Source organism: Bubalus kerabau, chromosome 22 (genome assembly GCF_029407905.1).
Source record: "Bubalus kerabau isolate K-KA32 ecotype Philippines breed swamp buffalo chromosome 22, PCC_UOA_SB_1v2, whole genome shotgun sequence".
NCBI classification, from domain to species: Eukaryota; Metazoa; Chordata; class Mammalia; order Artiodactyla; family Bovidae; genus Bubalus; species Bubalus kerabau.
This window is the reverse complement of record NC_073645.1, coordinates 34,767,304-34,774,367: the sequence shown is the minus strand read 5'-3', so window position 1 is coordinate 34,774,367 and position 7,064 is coordinate 34,767,304. Positions and strand designations below refer to the sequence as shown.

The following is a 7,064-nucleotide window of genomic DNA, read 5'->3' as shown; positions in this document are numbered from 1 at the left end:
TAGTTCCTTGACCAGGGATCAAACCTGTGTCCTCTGCAGTGGAAGCACAGACTCTCAATCACTGGACCACCAGGGATGTCCAACGTGAGTGAATATTAAACACATAACATCTTCCCACATCTACTCTCTTCTTTGGGCTTCACAACTGCCCTTTGAGGAATCGTAGCAGAGCAATGATTATGTCATAGATGGTCACGAGGGTGATACAGCTATTCCTACTTCTCCCATCACCACTGGCAACGATGGTGACAGCTGCCAGGCCTTGAGACTTACTCCAGGCATGAGCTGGGGTACAGTGGACATACTGTCATATTTATTCTTCACCATAACTTCATGAGGTGGTATCTTATTTGGGGGTTCCACCTGTATTCATTTGCTAGGGCAGCCATAACAAAATACCATAGACTGGGTGGCTTAAACAACAGATCTCACGGTTCTGGAGGCTTAAGGTCAAGGTCAAGGTGTCAGCAGGTTTGGTTTCTCCTGAAGCCTCTCTCCTTGGCTGGCATATGACTGCCTTCGTGCTGTGTTCCAACACATCCTTTCTCTGTGTGTGCACATCCCCGGTGCCTCTTTGTTTAAAGTTCCTCTTCATGTAAAGACACTGGTCAGAATGGAGGGCCCACCCTAAAGCCTTGATGGCTCAATGGGTTAAGAATCTGCCTTCAATGCAGGAGACACAGGAGACGCAAGTTCTATCCCTGGGTCAGGAAGATCCCCTGGAGGATGACGTGGCAACGCACTTCAGTATTATTGCCTGGAGAATCTCATGGATAGAGGAGCCTGGCGGGCTATGGTCCCGAGGGTCGCAAAGAGTCAGACAGGGCTTAGCGACTAAGCATAAGCACGTTTAACAGCCTCAGTTGAACTCAGTCACCTCTTTAGTGACCCTACCTGTAAGTACAGTCACATTCTGAGGTACTGGGGGTTTGGGCTTCAATATATGAATTGGGGAAGACACAGTTCATTTCATAACACCCCCAGTGAAAATTCTGAGACAAGGCCTTGAGTGCAGGTAGTTTATTTGGAAAGCTCAATTGAGTTTTTTGCAATGCAGGGGAGGGAGGGCAAGTGAGAGGTAGAAAAGCCAGGAAAGGGTGTGTTAATGAGTATGTTACTGGACCTCAGTCCTGCTGGGGAACACAGGTCAGAATTGCCCAATCAGACCCCAGGGAGGCTGGACCATTTATCCATAGACTCCACATTGGGCACCACTCTCCAGCACTTTGGGATTGCCTCTGCCTCTGCAGAGCAGACTCTTCTGGTACAAGAAAAAGGCTTCCAGCAGAGACAAAAGAGACACAGGTGTTTAAGGTGGGAGACTCAATTTAGTTAGAATCTCTGCTCTGCCAGGGGATGTAGGGGGAGAGGAATGAGAAGAACGTCAGGAGCTATAGAAGAGGATGTTATTGTCCCTATTTTCCAGATGAGGACACTGAGACAGAAGTGAGTAACTGATAACAAATGATGGAGTTTGAATTTAGTCTGTTCGATTGTAGAACCCACACTCTCAGCTACTGTGTTTTTTAAATTGACGCATAATTGATTAACAAATATATTAGTTTCAGGTGTGCCACATAGTGATCTGATACTTTCATAAATGATGAAATGATCACCATGCCTAGTCTAGTTACTATCTGTTACTATACAAAGGTATTACAATATTATTGACAGTAGTTCCTATGCTACAGCATGTGCACATTTCTGAAGTTAGTGAATCTCACTCATTGATTGAATAAACATTTCTTGGGCATCTTCTATAGGCCAGTCATGCTAATGGAAGGGGTAGAGTGATGGACAAGACACAGCTCTGCTCTCAAGGAGCTTGTGGTCTGTTAGTGACTTATTCACAATTAGTCGGTGGCAGACCTGGAGTGATAACCTGGGGTCTTCAGACTCCTGGTACAAAGTTCTTTGCTCTCTCCAAGCCGAGCTATAGACCCACAGGTGAACATTAAACGCTCTCAGGCCATTTATGTTCCTCATGTTGACGCTCCCTTCTCAGTCTCAGAGATCAGTCTTATTGATGGCACAAATGATCTCATTATTTAGCTTTGCTCCAAAAAGATGGAGCAAAAGACGCATGTAGGATTTGTCCCTGGGATTGGTTTTCTCCTACCTGTTGCCTTTCACTCTCTCGCCTTGCCAGTACTTCCTGCACTCGTGGCTGTTGCCAGGTGCAGTGGTTTCTGTGCTCGTGGGTCCTGATGTGGCCAGGTGCACATGATTGCCCTGCCTGGCGCAGTGTAAAATGAGAGGCTCCACCTGCCATCCATTGGAAAGGCTCCCTCCGCCCTTGGATAGGAGGGCTGGTCGAGTCCAGCAGTCTCTGTGAGCTCCCCGACAGGAAAATGAAGCCTCTCTACTCAGGTTAGAATTTCTTTTTATCAAATTTATGTATTCCTGGGTGGCAAGACTGATGTCTATGTTAGAGCATGTGTGTTTGTGTAGCTATTGAGTCTGCATATCTGACAAAGATTGATACAGTGTGCCGGTGTTGATATTTCTGTCTCCTGAGCTGACAAATCCTTGTTTGTTGCCCTTCAAATGTGTGTTCACTTTCATTTGAGCCTTACAAAAGCCTTTATGAAGTCATCAGGGCAGACCTTGTCCTCATTTTACGGTGTGGAAACTGAGGTTGAGAGAATCGAACGCTTGTTCTCCTTCACAGGGTTCTTTGGAAGAATACATGGAATTACACATGTGAAATTTGTAGAAGGTAAAATTTGTAGAAGGAAAAACTCATGCAGATATTGTTGTTCCCAAAGTCACGCATCTCTTACATGAAGGAGCTGGAATCCAGAGGTGTGCTTTCTGACTTCTAGAGCAGCAGGCTGATTCTGCTTCAATAGGAAGATTGTTTTTTACTGGGGCCTCTTAGAATATCAGAGGAATCAGGTTAACACTGAATGTCTTTGTGTTAAGTGAGTCTATGAATGACCGTTAGTAGGGGTTTCAGTACTACTGCTGCAGAGCAGATGACTCCAGATTTAGGGCAGTGGGACAGCTATTTTATGAAGGTTGTAGATTGCACAGGTTAGAAACCCCCAAAGAGCACAGTGGAGATGGCATGTATCTGCTCTGTGGAGTGTGGGGCCTAACTGGGGAGACTCAAAGGCTGGGGAGGACCCGAGGGTCTTTTCACTCATATGTCTGTGCTTGAACTGACAGCTAGGACTGCTGGTCTTAGACATGGCTTGGGTTTCCTCACAGCATGGCTGTCTCAGGTAATTTTCTTAAATAGCAGCTCAGGACTTCAAATGCAAGCATTTCACTAGATAAGGTAGAAACTGGATTGCCTTTCCTTGTTGAAAGTAAGGAAAAGAGGGCCATACCCTACTTGTTGAGGGGGCCATACCCTACCTATTGGTGGGGGAATTTCAAGGTCATACTGCAGAAGAGTGTGGAATGGCAGATTTTGTTGAATCCATTTTTGTAAGATGCACTTTGCCGCACCTGGTTTCATCTCACGCTCTTATTTGTTGCCCTTTCTTAATTTCTTAAAGTTCCAGAATCATGTGTATCTATGAAGATGCTTCCATGCTTGTTTGAAAAAATGTGGAAGCACAAGAGATAAATGTAAACATTAGCCTTGTGAGCAAGAGAGAGAACAGAAGCATAGTTTACATTTTGTCTGACTCCACAGGTATAGCTTTTTTTTCTGCAAAATGCTGAAGATTAAATTAGCTAGTGGGTAAAGAAATCATGTATCCCACTTGTTACTGGTACGATTAATGAGGCAATTCTTTTTTTTTTTTTTGAAGAGTGTATCTTTTATTTATTTTTTATTTTGTTTTTTAAAACTAGCATTGAAACATGTGTATTATCATATGTGAAACAGATCGCCAGTCCAGGTTCGATGCATGAGACAGTGTGCTCAGGGCTGGTGCACTGGGATGACCCGGAGGGAGGTGGGAGGGGAGTTCAGGATGGGGAACATATGTACACCCATAGCTGATTCATGTCAATGTATGGCAAAACCCACTACAATATTGTAATTAGCCTCCAATTAAAATAAATTAAAAAAACTTGTTTTGTATTGGGGTATAGCTGACTAACAATGTTGTGATAGTTTCCCGTGAACAGAGAAGGGACTCAGCCATACATACACATGTATCCATTCTCCCCCAAACTCCCCTCCCATCCAGGCTGTAATGAGGCAATTCTTGATAGCCTTAAATGGTTTTGTAGTCTGCAGCTGTGACCCAGATACATTTCAACTGCATACATGTTAAATGCACATCTATCAACCCTTTTCCTCTCGAGTTAGTTAAAATCAATAACATGTTAAACAGGTTGGTTGGAAACTTGCTAGCAGTACATAGTATTGCAAGAGAACAGAGATCTGATGGGCAGTGGGTGTTTGTGGGTGTTTGAGAGCAACAGGATGAAAGCAGTCGGTGTGTGGTGTTACAGATAAAAGCATCACTTGGATCAAGCACTTGTCAAGCTTTGTTACCGACATGGACACAAAAACAGGAGCCAGACAAGAAACGGAATTTCCAGGAATCTTTGGGAAGGGGTTTTATATGAGGAAAATCAAAGTGACATGAGGTGGTTTTAGAAAGCCCATTATGGTTGTTTCAAGAGAAATGCTGAAACGCCTTTGCCAGAGTGGCCCTCGCCTTTGTGTTCAGATTTCAAAGATGGCACTGATATTCAGATGAGTGTGTACACACCCAGGTCATGTTGGGTGCCCTATGGCAGCAGTCCCCAACCTCTTTGGCACAGAGACTGCTTTCATGGAAGACACATTTCTCCATGGACTGAGGGGTGGGGGATGGTTTCAGGATGAAACCATTACGTTTATTGTGCGCTTTATTTCTTCTTTAATGCCACCATGGATGTGACAGCAGGTACTGGTCTGTGGCCTGGAGGTTGGGGACCCCTGCCCTCGGGTCAGATTAGTTTTGTGCCTAATTCTGGTTTGGTTTGCAGTGGTTAGGGATGTAAAGGTTAGCTGATAACAGGACACCTGCAAGATTCCTTCTCATTAAAGAAACTTTCTCCGCAGCTATTGAATCCTGACTGCGTTTGGGGCTCTGCGAGGGAAATAAAGACATTTGAAGCTTCACTCCTGCACTCTATTTGAGGAGATAGAATGTGAAACGTACAATTTTGTATCTTGAAATGTACGGTATTGTTGACTGGATTTGGTTTTAAGAGGCTGAGTGTGGCAGACACAGTTTGTTTTTGTTGGGAGGAGAGTGTTCTCCCTGGGATGAGGTCATTAGGAAGTTTTACCCCAGGAAATAGGGCCCAAAATGAACTTGGTGTGTGACTAGGACTCAAAAGATGAGAGGCTGGGGGCCTTCCTGGCTCAGCCTGAGGAAGCAGGGACTGGAGAACGGAGTGTGGTCAAAGGTGTGGGGGCAGAAGTGGGCCGTGTCAGCTCCCCACCACCCTCAGGGAGTAGTAACAAATGAATGTGAAAAGGTCTGTTGGAACTGTGTTATAGGGGGCAGCTGGCTTTTTGACTGGAGGCAGAGGGATCATGGCACATCTCTGTTTGCAAGTAAGACCCGGAAGCCTAGTTCCCAGCCTCCACAGAGAAAGGCAGGCAGAGCCAACAGCCCCAACCCGGAAATTGCAATGTCTTTGGGGTCTGCCTTTGATTTCATAATTCATGGCCAAGTGACAGGGCCAATGAGGACACTTGGGCCACTGTATGAATTACTCAGATCAAATTAAAGTCCTCAGTCTCCAGGCTAAGCCCCACAGAGGCTATGCCTGCTTCTGAGTTTGAGTCAGAGTGACTGAAGCTTCCGTCAGGAGCCTGGCTGCTCGGGGAGCTGCTGTGGCGTTCCAGGGGTCCAGGGCCCTGGCAAGTCTTGTGTTTCTTATAGCCCACAAGGGAAGGGGACAAAGTTGGTTTCCACCTCCTCTCACTGCTGCCTGGCAGCCTGTTGGCGAGGAACATGCCTAGTGGAGGCTCTGATCCTCTTGTAATCTAGTGGAACAGGGTTGGGAAAAGCTGCAGCAGTTGGAAACAAACATCGGAGAGAATGAGGTTGGGAGAGGGAGAGATCCCCTGGGGGTTGACCTCAGGTGACGTGGTGCTTGCCTCTCTTCTGCTGCCCTGCTTACCGCGGATGCTCAGAGATGCTTGTTAGCTTATTGGAAAAGCATGGGGGCATCAGTGCACACTTAACATTGGAAATTCAAGATGCTATCAAACTTTCATTCCTTTGAACAAAGAGCACAGAAGGGATGGGGAATGAAAAGTGTTATTTTTAAGCAGCAATTGTATATAGCTTTTCACCAGCAAACAGGAGAAGCTATAATTTATTCATTTATTGAGCATCTGCTGTGGCAGGTCTTCAACTAGGTGCTTAAGATGCAGTGGAGAACAAGATAGAATCTGGGGTCATGGAGCTTTGAGAGAGTAGGAAGTGGTACCTAAGGGACAAGTAGCCTGATTAAGGTCTCCTTTTGTTGCCACCAATTTTTATACTCAAGATGGTGACATAGACTTGGAACCATATTCTACTATATAGAGTAATCAAATAAGTGGATACATTTTTAAATGACATCATTATTACCATAATCATTATCATTTTGCTGATGAAATAAGTCGTAATAATTATAATAGTTTTGGTAATGAAGTACTGATACTCAGTATTCATACATGATAATGCTGTCATAAATTAGCCCAAACCTTTTGGAAAGAAATTTAGAAATAATTATCAAGAGCCAGAAAGATGTTCATACCCTTTGGGTCAATATATCTCACTTCTAGGAATCAATCTTTAAGAAACTATTCAAAGTATGGAACAAAGATGCTCTGTTCTCACAGTGAACACTGGGTGACTTACCTGGTGATGCTTGTCTCTACATTCTGAATCCCACAGCTGCTCTCAGGGATTCCCTAGCTCACTAGTTCTCAAAGTGTGGTCCTTAGATCAGCAGCAACAGCACCACCTGGGGACTTAATATGGGCTTCCCTGGTGGCTCAGATGGTATAGAAACCACCTGCAGTGCAGGAGACCTGGGTTTGATCCTTGAGTCAGGATGATCCTCTGGAGAAGGAAATGGCAACCCACTCCAGTATTCTTACCTGGAGA

The 7,064-nt window shown here is 44.9% G+C and overlaps 1 long non-coding RNA gene across 8 annotated transcripts in view; it reads left to right on the top strand.

Moving 5' to 3' along the window:
* The first annotated feature begins 697 nt into the window (after positions 1–697).
* The window catches only part of LOC129636460 (uncharacterized), a 365,598-nt gene continuing 359,231 nt past the window's right edge, over positions 698–7,064 (top strand). For 2 of the 8 annotated variants that reach the window (XR_008706936.1, XR_008706932.1), the window contains exon 1: positions 1,497–2,370. This is a non-coding gene — a long non-coding RNA (uncharacterized LOC129636460). Of the gene's footprint in view, positions 1,447–1,492; positions 2,371–7,064 lie in introns of those variants that run through there. The other 6 variants (XR_008706937.1, XR_008706938.1, XR_008706933.1 and 3 more) reach the window with 6 other exon arrangements.